A 16,016-nucleotide genomic window follows, 5' to 3' on the forward strand; every position below is an offset into this window, starting at 1 on the left:
AATCGATCAGTGATATTTGTGGAGTGTTTTCTGTATGAAGACAGCCAAACTAAGCACGTGGGAAAGTACAGTACGATAGAGTTGGTAGAAATAATCCCTGTCCACAAGGAGCTTCATCTTTTAATCAATTATTGAGTGTGTACTGTGCACAGATCATTGTACTAAATGCTTCAGGGAGTAAAATATAATAGAGTCGGTAGACACGTCCCCTGCCCAGAATGGGAACAGTGCTCAGTGCTTAGAACAGTGCTTGGCACATAGTAAGCGCTTAATAAATACCATCATTATTATTACCAGATTCAGCGTGTGGACATTTGGGTGTACTAGTATTTGAAGAACATGGGCCTGGCCTGGGAGTTAGAAGGTCATAGCTTTTGATCCTGGCTCTGCCACATGTCCTCTATGTGACCTTAGGCAAGTCACTTCAATTCTCTGGGACTCAGAGACCTCATCTGTAAAATTCATTCAATTATATTTATTGAGTGCTTACTGTGTGCAGAGCACTGTACTAAGCGCTTGGGAAGTACAAGTTGGCAACATATAGACACGGTCCCTACCCAACAGCGGGCTCACAGTCTAGATGGGGGAGACAGACAACAAAGTGAAACATATTAGCTAAATAGAATAAATATGTACAAATAAAATAAATAAATAAATACGTACAAAATGGGGATTGAAACTGTGAGCCCCACATAGGAAAGGGACTGTGCCCAAACCAATGGCTTGTATCCACGCCAGCAGTTAGTGGCACATAGAAAGCACTTCACAAATACCACAATTATTATTATTATTACTAAGAAGCTCTTGGCACTCATTCTTTCAGGGGCAACATGGCCTAGTGGATGGAGCATGGGCCTAGGAGTCAGACCTGGCTTCTAATCCCTACTCTGCTATATGTCTCCTATGTGACCATTGATTAATTGATTAATCCCATCAATCACATTGATCTCATGGCTCAGTGGAAAGAGCCCAGACCTGGGAGTCAGAGCTCATGGGTTCTAATCCCGGCTCCACCTCTTATCAGCTTGTGTGACTTTGGGCCAGTCACTTAACTTCTCTGTGCCTCAGTTACCTCATCTGTAAAATGGGGATTAAGCCTGTGAGTCCCGCCGGGAACAACCTGGTTACCTTGTATCTACCCCATTTCTTAGAACAGTGCGTGACACATAGTAAGCGCTCAACAAATACCATCATTTTTCTTATTATATCTCCAGCTGGGAAGCAGCATGGCCAAGCAGATAGAACATGGACCTGGGAGTCAGAAGGAGCTGGGTTCAAATCCTGGCTTGTTTGCTGTGTGACCTTGGGCAAGTCACTTAACTTCTCTGGGCCTCAGTTACCTCATTTGTAAAATGGAGATTAAGAGTACGAGCCCTATGTGGGACAGGGACTGTATCCAACCTGACTAGCTTATATCTACCCCAGAGTTTAGAACAGTGCTGGGCACAGAGTAAGTGCTTACCAAATACAACAACTATTATTATTAGGCAGTTCCTGGGTGGGCCAAGACAGGCCCACTCCATGCCGATGTCCCCTAAACCCAGACCTGGCCGGGTCTTTGAGCCTAGACTGTGAGCCCGTTGTTGGGTAGGGACCATCTCTATATGTTGCCGATTTGTTCTTCCCAAGAGCTTAGTATAGTGCTGTGCACACAGTAAGCACTCAATAAATACAATTGAATGAATGAATGAATGAGTCTGTAGGATCCCCATGTCCAGACCAGGAGTGGGGAAGATGGCCACTAGTCTTTCTCAGCCCTTTCCTAATGATACTAATAATGGTAATAATAATAATAATAATAGTATTTGTTAAGCACTTACTATGTGCCAAGCATGGTTCTAAGCACTGGGGTAGATACACGCTAATCAGGTTGTCTCATGTGGGGCGCTCAGTCATAATCCCCATGTTACAGATGAGGTCACTGAGGCACAGAGAAATTAAGTGATTTGCCCAAGGTCGTCCAGCTGACAAGTAGTGGGGATTAGAACCCACGACCTCTGACTCCCAAGCCCGTGCTGTTTCCAGTAAGCCATGTTGCTTCTCTGTAAAGTGCCCATTATGTGCCAAGAACTCTGGTAGATGCCACATTTTGTCCAAATGGTCTTCCCTGACTAAGCCCTCATTTCCTGTTTTCCCACTCCATTGAGTGCTGCTCTGATTTGCTCCCTCTACTCACCCTTTCCTCCTCAGCTCTGCAGCACTTATGTACTTATCCGTAATTGATATGCTTATATTAGTGTCTGTCTCCCCCTCTAGACTGGGAGCTTCTCATGGGCAGGAACTGTGTCAACTAACTCTTACATTGTAACAATAATAATAATAACACTGGCATTTGTTAAGCACGTAACTATGTGCCAGCCACTGTACTAAGCTCTGTAGTGAGAAGCAGCGTGGCTCAGTGGCAAGAGCCTGGGCTTTGGAGTCAGAGGTCAGGGGTTCAAATCCTGACACTGCCAACTGTCAGCTGTGTGACTTAGGGCAAATCATTTAACTTCTCTGGGGCTCAGTTACCTCATCTGTAAAATGGGGATTAAAACTGTGAGCCCCCCATGGGACAACGTGATCACCTTGTAACCTCCCCAGCGCTTAGAACAGTGCTTTGCACATAGTTAGTGCTAACAAATACCATCATTATTATACAAGCAGATTGGGTTGGACACAGTCCCTGTCCCACATGGGGCTCATAGACTCAATCCCCATTTTACAGATGAGGTTACTGAGAGGCCCAGAGAAGTGAAGTGACTCACCCAGGGTCACTCAACAGACAAGTGGTGGGGTCAGAATTCGAACCCATGCCCTTCTGACTCCCAGGCCCATGCTCTACCCACTATGCCATGCTGCTTCTCTTCCAAGCACTTAGTACACTGTAAGCTCATTGTGGGCAGGGGACATGCCTGTTATATTGTTATATTGTACTCCCCAGGGGAACAGTAAGTGCCCAATAAATACGATTGACTGACTCCTTTTCAAACAGTAAGTGCTCAGTTGATGCAATTGATTGATCGTTTGATAAACGGATTGGAAACAGTCCCTATCCCACGTGGGCCTTAAAGTCTAAGGGGGAAGGTAGAACAGTAGTTTAGATATATCCTCATTTAATGGGTGAGGAAAGTGAGGCACAGAGAAGCTAATTGACTTGTCAAAGGTTCTGAATTAGGTCAGTTTTGAAGACATCATTAGAGCTCAGACCTCCTGACTCTCAGTCCTGGGCTTTTCATAGGCCCTGCCGATTCCTCCCTGCCCTATGTTCCTTGGGGAGTTCTGGTTTAGTTAAGTTTACTCATTCAATCATATTCTCCCTTCTCTCCTTCCACAGCCCAGCCCACATCCTCTTCTCCTCTGCCACTAATCTCCTCACTGTGCCTCATTCTCGCCTGTCCCACCATCGAGCCCCAGCCCACATTCTCCCCCTGGCCCAGAATGTCCTCCCTCTGCACATCCGCCAAGCTAGCTCTCTTCCTCCCTTCAAAGCCCTACTGAGAGCTCACCTCCTCCAGGAGGCCTTCCCAGACTGAGCCCCCTTCTTCCTCTCCCCCTCCTCCCCCTCCCCGTCCCCCCCACCTTACCTCCTTCCCCTCCCCACAGCACCTGTATATATGTATATATGTTTGTACATATTTATCACTGTATTTATTTATTTTATTTGTACATATTTATTCTATTTATTTTATTTTGTTAATATGTTTTGTTTTGTTGTCTGTCTCCCCCTTCTAGACTGTGAGACTGCTGTTGGGTAGGGACCATCTCTATATGTTGCCAACTTGTACTTCCCAAGCGCTTAGTACAGTGCTCTGCACACAGTAAGTGCTCAATAAATACGATTGATTGATTGAATATTTATTGAGCACTTACTGTGTGCAAAGTACTGTACTAAGCGCTTGGGAGAGTACAATATAACAGTAAACAGGCACATTCCCTGCCCACGATGAGCTCACAGTCTAGAGGGAGCTCACAGTCTAACATGACCTGCTCTCATTAATAATAATAATTAATAATTATGGTATTTGTTAAGCGCTTACTATGTGCAAAGCACTGTACTAAGCACTGGGATAGATACAAGATCATCAGGTTAGACTCAGTCCCTGTCCCTAGTGGGGCTCACAGTCTCAATCCCCATTTTACAGGTGACTTAACTGAGGCACAGAAAAGTTAAGTGACTTGCCCAAGGTCACACAGCAGACAAATGGCAGAGCTGAGATTAAAACCCATAATTTTCTGACTCCTAGGCCCATGCTCTATCCACTGGGCAATCCTGCAGTAAGTGCATGTTATATGCAAAGCACTGTTACAAACTCTGGGAAAGATTACAGGAATTGGAATTCGACAAAATGCCTGGCCTTCATTGGACTCACAATCTAAGTACTAAAGGGGGGGAGAGGGGGCAGGCAATAGACACAAAATAGAAATAAAACAGTAAACATTGGTAATGCAACATAAAGGGCAAATACACACAGGAAGGGAAAACAAACAGAACAAAACAGAAATAACAGGACACTGGCTTAGAGGAGCAGAGAGACAAGGTCTTATCATAAGGAGTTTGGAAAGGGCACAGTGTCTCATTTGGCCACTTGATTTCTTTCCCCAGTAGTCCCTGACCTCAATGGTTGAGTAAGACCTTTTAAAAAATTAAATTAAATTCAGTGGTATTACTACCCCTTAGACTATGAGCCCCATGTGGGATGGAGATTTTGACTGACTTGATTATCTTGTTTCTACCATACGTTTCAAATGGTGCTTGATGCATAGAAAGTGCTTAACAAATACCATAATTATTGTTATCTATCAAGCTACCTCTGGGCACAATGCACTGAATTAAGCAGGTGGTAAAGATGCCAAGATAAGTTTCCTGTCTAAAGGGATCTTATACTCCAGTAGGGATGGCAAAAATGAATCAGGTATAAACTAGTGGAAATAGCAGAAGAGACCTAGAATTTACTTAATAATAAAAATCATGATGGCATTTACTGAGCACTTACTATGTGCAAAGCACTGTTCTAAGCGCTGGGGAGGTTACAAGGTGATCAGCTTGCCCCAAGGGGGGCTCACAGTCTTAATCCCCATTTTACAGATGGGATAACTGAGGCCCAGAGAAGTTAAGTGACTTGCCCAAAGTCAAACAGCTGAGAATTGGCAGAGTCAGAATTTGAACCCCTGATCTCTGACTCCAAAGCCCGTGCTCTTTCCACTGAGCCATGCTACTTCTGCTTCTTTCTCTGTCTCTGGCCCACTAAGTTGCTCTGGGAAGGTCACCTAACCTCTTTGTCCCTCAGTTTTTCCCCTTGTAAAATGAAGATAATACTACCATCCAGGGATGCTATGGATTACTGCATCAGCTTTTTTTCTGACCTCCCAATCTCCTGTCTCTCTCCACATCAGTTTATACTTCACTCTGCTGTCTGAATTATCTTTTTACAGAAATGCTCAGGGCATGTCACTCCCTTCCTCAAAAATCTCCAGTGGTTGACTATCAACCTTCATATCAAACAAAAACTCCGTATTGTTGACTTCAAAGCTCTCCATCACTTTGAAGCCTCCTACCTCGCCTCCCTTCTCTCCTTCTATGGCCCAGGCCGTACACTCTTCTCTTCTGAGGCTATCCTTCTCACTGGGCCTCATTCTCACCTGCCCCACTGTTGAACCCTGGCCCAAGTCCTACCACTTGCCTGGAATGCCCTCCCTCCTCCAATCTGCCAAACAGTCACACTTCCCCCCTTCAAAGCCCTAATGAAGGCTCACCTTCTTCAAGAGACCTTCCCAAATGAAGCTCCCCTTTATTTAACTCCTCCTCCCCTCCACGTCACCCCAATCTTCTCCCTTTGCTCTACCCCCCTTTCCCCACCCCACAGCACTTGTGTATGTATGAACATACCTATAATTCTACTTATATTAATGCCTGTTTACTTATTTTGATGTATATATATCTATAATTTGATTTCTTTATATTGATGCCTGTTTACTTGTTTTGATGTCTGTCTCCCTTCTAGGTTGTAAGCCTGGTGTGGACAGGGATTGTTTCTCTTTATTGTTGAATTGTACATTCCAGTTGTTTTGTACAGTGCTCTGCACACAGTAAGTGCTCAATAAATATAATTGAGTGAATGAATGACATAATAATGTTGGCATTTGTTAAATGCTTAATATGTGTCAAACACCCTTCTAAGTGCTGGGGTAGGTACAAGCTAATCAGGTTGGACACAGTCCCTGTCCCACATTCGGCTCACGGTCTTAATCCCCATTTGACAGGCAAGGGAGCTGAGGCACAGAGAAGTGAAGTGACCTACCCAAGGTTACCCAGCAGACAAGTGGTGGAGTGAGGATTCAAACTCAGCTCCTTCTGACTCCCAAGCCCATGCTCTATCAGCTAGGCCATGCGGCTTCCCAGTGTGAGATCAATGAGATCGAGAAGATCAAATGATGATCAGTGATATTTATTGAGTGCTTACTGTGTGAATAGCACCCTACCAAGTGCTTAGATGAGTACAGTACAGCAGGGCTGGTAGACCCTATCACTGAGCTCAGGGAGTGTATAGTGTAGAGGGGTGTGATTATTGGTTTGAAAAACTGTTGGAAAAATAAAAGTTCTGTCTGGAAGTTCCAGGTATGGTTTTTATATGATTACTACCTCCTAAGTAACGTAGGCTGTGAGGACACCTAAGGCATTAAGATTAGTGCTTTGCAAATAATAAGGGCTTAATAAATGTCATCATTATCATTATTATTTTCTCAATAGCAGGAATTGTATGGTTCCAATATTTCTTGCAATTGTGGTTTAAAGACACTGAGATTTTTCTAATGGAGCTGAGATAATTAAAAGGTTACTAGCCAGGCTGAGGATGTTTTTTATTTTATTTATTTGAGCTCCCTTTCCCAGACTGAGCCCCTTTTTTCCTCTCCTCCTCCCCATCCTCCCAACTCTACCTCCTTCCCCACAGCACCTGTATATATGTTTGTACAGATGTATTACTCTATTTATTTTACTTATACATATTTTCTATTCTATTTATTCTGTTAATGATGTGCATCTAGCTTTAGTTCTATTTATTCGGATGACTTGACACCTGTCCACATGTTTTGTTTTGTTGTCTGTCTCCCCCTTCTAGACTGTAAGCCCGTTGTTGGGTAGGGACCATCTTTATATGTTGCCAACTTGTACTTCCCAAGCGCTTAGTACAGTGCTCTGCACACAGTAAGCACTCAATAAATATGATTGAATGAATGAATAAACAGAATAGACAGATTTTATTCTATTTCAGTTAGGAAAGTAGGACAGGCTCTAATACATTCAGTGAGGAAAACTGTGCAGGTCAGAGTCAGCTTAAGATTCAGAGAAGGGTGAATTGGAACACTTTCTGAGGGCTGGCCTAAAAGGAGTTAGATAAACACAACACAAAAAACAGGAGATTTGAGCAGATGGTGAGGGACTGCCGCTTTATTAACCCCGAAGATTGGAGTTTGGAAAGGCACTAAGAGGGTCATGGATGGTGAGCTAAGATTTTGATTTTTCTGATATTTCTCTAAAGTTTAAATAAGTTGGGGGACTAAGGAGAGTTTTCAGACGTGGATATGATAGGTACCGAGGGAGAAGGAGAGGCCTCTTCCTGACACCGTCTTTAAAAGGGTTTCTATCACTCTAGAATTACCTGACAAATCTAATAAAGATGAAGTTCGTTTCACAGCTAGTGAAAACTTGAAAAATGTAAAAGGAGTCTCAAACAGCCTGATAATTGAGCCAATAGCTAATTCACCAGTGTCTCTGTGGCGGTGTAATTTTCATTGCATAAATCACTACCCACATTATTGCGGTTTTGTCTCCTGTAAATGCAGTGGAATTTATCTTTTACTGTGACATTAAATTCCCTGTAAAATGGCATTTGTTAATATGCCCCAAGAAGTATTAAAATGTGGATTTAAAGGGAGTCCAAATTCCAGTAGATCAAAGGTGGATCTCCTATTTCCTTCGGGAACGTTCCATTAAAAAGAACTCTGCCTTTCGAGCAGGCTAATGTGAGTAAGAATTGCAAAGCAGTCATGTGGAGTTACTGGTAAAAAAACCCTTCAGTTTCCATTGAAGTATTCTAGTAGAAGTATGAGAATAGAGACAGAATAGGACATTATTAAGCAGAAAATGCCCCTGGGACTCAATTTCAATTTCCTCACTGGTTGATATATATATAACCTTTCAGGCAAATTCTTTAGATACAGGCCACGGGTCTCAGGTCACAGCTAAAGTTACATGAGAACAAAACCCAACCAGAAGAATCTTCCATGCCCATTGCTGAATAGGAGGTTACTAATATTAACAATGACAATAATAATTGTTGCTTTTGCTAAGGGTTTGCTAGGAAACCAGGACTATCTGCATTCATTCATTCATTCAATTGTTTTTATTGAGCCCTTGCTGTGTGCAAAGCACTGTACTAACCACTTGGGAGAGCACAATATGACAACAGACACATTCCTTCCTATAACGAGCTCACTGGCTAGAGGGGGAGACAGACATTAATGTAAATAAATAGGTAAATAATTACAGATATGTACATATGTGTTGTGGGATTGGGAGGGAGGATGAATGAAGGAGCAAGCAAGTGGCTCAGAAGGGAGTGCGAGAAGAGGAGAGAAGGGCTTAGAAAGGGAAGACTTCTTGGAGGAAATGTGCCTTCAATAAGGTTTTAAAGTGGGGAAGAGCAATTATCTGTCTGATATGAGGGGAGAGGGCTTAGGTGCTGTCTAAGCACTGGAGTAGATACAATGCAATTAAATCAGACACGATCAGTCAATCAGTGGTACTTACTGAGCAGTTACTGTGTGCAGAGTACTGTACTAAGCATTTGGGAGCGTGCAATAAAACAGAGTTTGTAGACATGTTCCCTGCCCAAAATGAGCTTACAGTCTAGAGGTAAAGCCCATATGGGGCTCACAGTCTTAAGGGGAGGAATTACAGGTATTTCTTTGTGGGCAGGGTTCGTACCTACCAACTGTATTGTACTCTCCCAAGTGCTTAGTACAGCATTCTGCACTCAGTGAATGTTCAATAAACACCATTGACTGAATGATTTGGTAGCTTTAGTATTTTATCGAGCTGGATGCAATCAAACAATAGTACTTACTGAGAGCTTATTTCGTGCAGAGCAGATTCTGTTTTGTTGATTGCTCAGATCCAGGGGAAAGAAACTTGCAAGGAGACTATTAAAAGATAAGGCAATCTCAGATCTTGGTGTCTGTCTGCAGTGTTGCGAGCCCTCCCACAGCCTTGTACCAACCAGGACTTTCCTGGACAGGGGGAGCCTCAGTGATACGTATTAAAGTCAAACCACACCACCGACCTCCAAGGTTATTGTGGAAAGTTTTTTACCTAGTTTTCACCAACGTGTAAGAGAGTGACAAATAATAATAATAATTATGGCATTTGTTAAGCGCTTACTATGTGCAAAGCACTGTTCTAAGTGCTGGAGGGGATACAAAGTGATCAGGTTGTCCCATGTGGGGCTCACAGTCTTAATCCCCATTTTACAGATGAGGTAACTGAGGCTCAGAGAAGTTAAGTGACTTGCCCAAGGTCACATAGCAGACATGTGGCAGAGTCAAGATTCAAACCCATGACCTCTGACTCTCAATCCTGGGCTCTTTTCACTGAGCCATGCTGCTTCTCATACACACACTCACTCAGTCCACTCCATCAAGGGTCCACTACCAGTCTGCTGGTCAAGGGAGCCTGTTCTGCCAATGTTTCTTCTTTCTGCTTCCAAGTGCCACTCTCCTGCTGCTTCAGTGCTTTCTTCTCTGGGCTGCTTCTGCTCCCGGTGCTTCAGCAGGCCTATACTGCTTTTCTGCATGCCCTTTGCATGCCAGCTCACGGAGAAGGCCACATGTCCCTCCACGCATCGCCCCCATGGGCCCACAATCACCTGCCCTTAGGTAGAACCCATCAATGCCTTTGCAAGTTTCTTCCTTCATGTTGTTCTTGGGATCACAAGAAGTCATTAGTAAGGCAGTTTATTGTGGGTTCAACACATGCAACAGCGCTTAAAGGAAAAGTTCAGAGGAGAACCAGTTGAGTTTTAAACTGATGGCTGATTGCATTTTAAAGTGAAGGGAGTGGTCCAGTGTCAAAGATCCCATAAACTGCTCCTCTAAACTGTAAGCTCTTTGTGGGCAAGAAAAGTGTCTACTAACTCTGTTATATTGGACTCTCCCAAGTGTTGAGTTCAGTGCTCTGAACACAGTAAGCACTCAATAAGTATCACTGATTGATTGATTGATTTGACAGTGAGGTCACTGAGTGAAAGTCTCAAAAGCAAGATGAAAAACAGGAAAAATCCTAGATAATTACCAAGAAGCTTTGTGGAAATTTCTTCTTTGAAGGTTTGGCTGCATCAGAGCATAAATCTAAAACACATATTAAGGAATCCACTGGGGCTATTTAAATATAAAAGCTAATTCCCTGTGGCCTAATACTATAATACTAGAAAAATGTTACTGTCCAGTTAGATTGAAATAGCCATGATCCTGGAGAAACATGCATTTAGAATAGCAACCAGAATTAAATTCATATTTATTGAGCACTTACTGTGTGCAGAGCATTATACTAAGTACTTGGAAGAGTATACTTTTCCTGTCCCTAATGAGCTTACAGTCTAGAGGGAGATAGATATTGATATGAATAAGTAAAATACAGATATGTACTTAAGTGCTGTCCCCACTCAGGATTGCACCTGAAGAGTTTCTAGTATTCTACCAGTCTCACCTACAGGAGGGAGAGTCAAGCAGAGGCATATTCATTCCATTTCTAGCTTGCACAGTGGCTAGCATGTGGCAGGCAATCTGCTACAAGTCAAACCTCACCTGTTCTGGGCAGCAGCAGCATGGAAGAGAATCAAGGGTGGAGACTCAAGTTCACTGCATGGAAGGAGGCAACGGTAAACCACTTCCAGATTTTTACCAAGGAAACGCTATGGATCCACTACCAGAACGATTGCAGATGGAGGTGGGGCATTCTGGGAGAGATGTGTCCATGGCGTCTCTATGGGGCGGAGACAACTTGACAGAATAAGACAAAAAAAAAGGTAAATGCAGCGGGGTTGAGGGAGGGGTGAATAAAGGGAGCAAATCCAAGTGCAAGAGCGATGTAGAAGAGAGTGGGAGAAGAGGAAATGAGGTGAGACACAAGGCCATGGGCTAGTGCGAAGAGATGACGAATACCCCAAGAGAGTAGAAGATGAACGTATGTCCCTTCAAAAGTTCACCTTTTTCCTCCCTCTGTCCTGGACCACTGTCCCCCATTATATCTGATGTCATGAGCCCCCTGTTCATACCAACCAGGTCCTTCCTGGACCAGGGGAGCTTCAGTGACACATAGTAGAAGTCAATCCACACCTCTGATCTCCAAGGTTACTGTGAAAAGATTTTTACTTAGTTTTACAGATGTGTGAGGGAGTGACACATACATACACTCACTCATTCCACCATCCAAGGGTTCAATACCGATCTGTAGTCCATGGAGCCTGTTCTGCCAATGTTTCTTCTTTCCACTTCCGAGTGCTGCTCTCCTGCTGCTTCTGCTTCTGCAGCATGCTCCTGTTGCTTCTGTTGCTCTTCTCCTGCCCTTTGCGTGCCAACAGGTGCTCTCTCCAGATGCCCCTGTGTCTCAGCATGCCCACTAACATTTTAAAATGAGCTCCTTTAATAATAATAATGGCATTTGTTAAGTGCTTACTATGGACAAAGCTCTGTTCTAAGTGCTGGAGAGATTACAAGGTGATCAAATTGTCCCACGGGGGGCTCACAGTTTTAATCCCCATTTTACAGATGAGGGAACTGAGGCCCAGAGAAGTTAAGTGACTTGCCCAAAGTCACACAGCTGACAGTTGGTGGGGTCGGGATTTGAACCTATGACCTCTGACTCCGAAGCCCATGTTTTTTCCACTGAGCCATGCTGCTTCTCCCTTGGGTGTTACAGCTGGGGCTGTATATTCATTCATTCAATCATATTTGAGCACTTACTGTGTGCAGAGCACTGTACTAAGTGGCAGTCATTGATTGGTCCAGGTCCATTACTGGGTAGAACAGGGAGAGAAAGCCACACCTCCCTCCAAACTTCACCCCCACAAACCAGCAATCACCTGGCTCAGGTAGAGCCCATCAGTGGCTCCCCAAAGTCTCTTCCTTGTTGTTGTTCACGGGATCACAGTAAGTCACTAAGATGGCAACTTATTGTGGCTTACCACATCTGGCAGACCATAACTCTTAAAATCACCCCCCACCTACCAAGAGGCCTTCCCCTACTAAGCCCTTTTATTTCCTCTACTCCTTCTTTCTGTGCTTCCCTTATATTTTATTTGATTCCTTTATTCAGCCCACCCTTAGTCCCAATGTACATAATTATTTATTTTAATGTCCACCTCCTACTTTAGATGATAAACTGTTCATAAGCAGGGAACAGATCTACCAAATCTCTTGTACTGAACTCTCCCAAAGCACTTAATGCAATGGTCTGCACACGGTACATGCTCAATGAATAACACTCCCATCACTGTAGATGGCACCACCATCCTTCCTGTGTCACAAGCCCATAACCTTAGCATTATCCTTGACTCCTCTCTGACATTCAACCCACATATTCAAGCCATCACTAAGTCCTGACAGTTCTACCTTCAAAACACCGCTACAATGCACCCATTCCTCTCCATCCAAACTGCTACCACGTTAATCCAAGCATTTATGCTATCCCACGTGGATTATTGTATCAGCCTCCATGCTGACCTCCAAGCTGCCTCTCTCTCCCCACTCCAGTCCTTACTCCACTCTGCGGCCTGGATCATTTTCCTACAGAAACATTCAGATCGTATTTCCCCATTCCTTAAGAAATTATAGTGGTTGCCCATCCACCTCTGCATCAAAGAAAAACTCTTCATTATTGGCTTTAAAACTCTCAATCACCTTGCCTCCTCCTACCTCACCTTAATTTTCTCCTTCTACAACCCAGCCTTCACACTTTGTTCCTCTAATGCTAACCTTCTTACTGTACCTTGATCTCGTCTGTCTCGTAGCTGGCCTCTCTCCCACATCCTGCCTCTGGCCTGGAACACCCTCCATCCTCATATCAGACAGGCAACACATCTCCTCCAAGAAGCCTTCCCAGACCAAGCCCTCCTCTTCTCTTCTCCCATTCCCTTCTGCATCACCCTGACTTGACACTTATGTATATATCATTAATTTATTAATTAATTTACATATTGATCTATCCCCCTCTAATCAATCAATCATATTTATTGAGCACTTACTGTGTGCAGAGCACTGTACTAAGCTCTTGGGAAGTACAAGCTCTACAAGTTCTCTAGAATGTGAGCTCATTGTGGGCAGGTAATGTGTCTGTTTATTGTATTTTAATAATAATAATGATATTGATGGTATATGTTAAGCGCTTACTCTGTGCAAAGCACTGTTCTAAGCACTGGGGGGGTACAAGGTGATCAGGTTGTCCCACATGGGGCTCACAGTCTTAATCCCCATTTTACAGATGAAGGAGCTGAGGCACAGAGAAGTTAAGTGACTTGACCAAAGTCATGCAGCTAAGTGGTGGAACCAATCAATCAATCAATCAATCAATCATATTTATTGAGCGCTTACTATGTGCAGAGCACTGTACTAAGCGCTTGGGAAGTACAAATTGGCAACACATAGAGACAGTCCCTACCCAACCGTGGGCTCACAGTCTAAAAGGGGGAGACAGAGAACAGAACCAAACATACCAACAAAATAAAATAAATAGGATAGAAATGTACAAGTAAAATAAATAAATAAATAAATAGAGTAATAAATATGTACAACCATATATACATATATACAGGTGCTGTGGGGAAGGGAATGAGGTAAGATGGGGGGATGGAGAGGGGGACGAGGGGGAGAGGAAGGAAGGGGCTCAGTCTGGGAAGGCCTCCTGGAGGAGGTGAGCTCTCAGCAGGGCCTTGAAGGGAGGAAGAGAGCTAGCTTGGCGGAGGGGCAGAGGGAGGGCATTCCAGGCCCGGGGGATGACGTGGGCCGGGGGTCGACGGCGGGACAGGCGAGAACGAGGTACAGTGAGGAGATTAGCGGTGGAGGAGCGGAGGTTGCGGGCTGGGCAGTAGAAGGAGAGAAGGGAGGTGAGGTAGGAGGGGGCGAGGTGATGGACAGCCTTGAAGCCCAGGGTGAGGAGTTTCTGCCTGATGCGCAGATTGATTGGTAGCCACTGGAGATTTTTGAGGAACCAGGATTGGAACCCATGACCTCTGACTCCTAAGCCCATGTTCTTTCCACTGAGCCACGTTGTACTCTTTCATGTGCTGAGTACAGTGCTTTGCATGCAGTAAGCTCTCAATGAATATGAATGAATGAATGAATGGGATGAGGACATAGTGCTAGGTTTGTGCTGTTCCACAGGGTCTCTCCTCTTCATGAGTCCATGTGACCCACTCCATAAACTGTGTAAATTGACTAGCTGGGTAGGAAATGCAGCACTTGGAGAAGCATTTGCAGCAGCATTACATACCAAAGCCATCAATGGCTAAAGGAACTGCAGCATGGAGCCAATTCTGTCAGGAAATGCCAAAGACCAAGAAACAGGAAGCACTGTGATGAATGGATTGAACATGGTGCCTGAGAGTCAGAAGGACCTGGGATAATAATAATAATGATGGCATTTATTAAGTATTTACTATGTACAAAGCACTATTCTAAGTGCTGGGAATCTAATCCTGGCTCCAGCACTTATCTGCCATGTTACCTTGGGATGTCACTTTGCTTCTGTTGTGCCTCAGTTACCTCATCTGTAAAAGATGATTAAGACTGTGAGCCCCATGTGGCATAGGGACTGTGTCCAAATAGAGAAGTTTGCATCTACGCTGCTGCTTAGAACAGTGCCTAGAAAATTGTGAGTGCTTAAAAACTACAATAAGAAAAACAAAAATGATTGAGCAACTGCCTCATTCAGTCAGTTAATTAAGTGTATTCATGGGGCACTTACCCTGTGCCAAGCACCGTAGTACACATGTGTAGGGGGCAGTGACATAGAGTTAGTGGATGCGATCCCTGACCTCAAGGAACTTATAGACATTGTGTTCAGAGCATTATACCAAATGCTTGGGAGAGTAACAATAGAGTTAGTAAGAATCTTCCTTTCTCTCAAGAAGATTAAAATCTTCTGTGTGTGGAACACTCTATTGAACACTAGGGAGAATCCATCAGAAAATGGGCACACAAGGGAGTCAGAGGACTGGCTTGTCTGCTGTATGACCTTCGGCAAGTCACTTCACTTTTCTGGTCCTCATTTTCCTCATATATAAAATGGGAATTAAATCCTACTCCCTTCTTTTTAGACTTTGAGCCCCATGTGGGACAGCGACTGAGCCTAACCTGAGTATCTCATATCTTCCTCAATACTTATCCCATAGTAAGCACATAAAAATGTCATTAAAAAGGAGTTAGTAGACATGATCCCTGCTGTCAAGGAGCTTACAGTCTACTATGTGCAAACCACTCTACTAAGCACTTGGGAAGAGTACACTATAATAGATTTGATAGACATGATCCCTGTCCTCAAGGAGCTTACAATGCACTCTGTGCAGAGCACTGTACTAAGTGATTGGGAAAGGTACAATGAAATAGATCAGTTCAATCATGGCATAGTGGGTAGAGTACTGGCCTGAAAGTCAGAAGGTCATGGGTTCTAATTCTAACTCCACCGCATGTCTGTTGGGTGAACCTGGGCAAGTTAATTCACTTCTCTGGGACTCAGTTACCCCATCTGTAAAATGGGGATTGAGACTGTGAACCCCATGTGGGACAGGGACTGTGTCCAACTCGATTTGCTTGTAATATAATAATAATAGTAATAATGATGGTATTTTAAGCACTAACTGTGTATCAGGCACCATACTAAATGCTGGATCCACCCCAGCACTTAGTACAGTACCTGGTACATAGTAAGTGCTTAGCAAATGCCATCATTATTATTACTATTACAATACAGAACCACACAGTAG

The sequence above is a fragment of the Tachyglossus aculeatus genome, chromosome 1 (genome assembly GCF_015852505.1).
Source record: "Tachyglossus aculeatus isolate mTacAcu1 chromosome 1, mTacAcu1.pri, whole genome shotgun sequence".
Classification (NCBI taxonomy): Eukaryota; Metazoa; Chordata; class Mammalia; order Monotremata; family Tachyglossidae; genus Tachyglossus; species Tachyglossus aculeatus.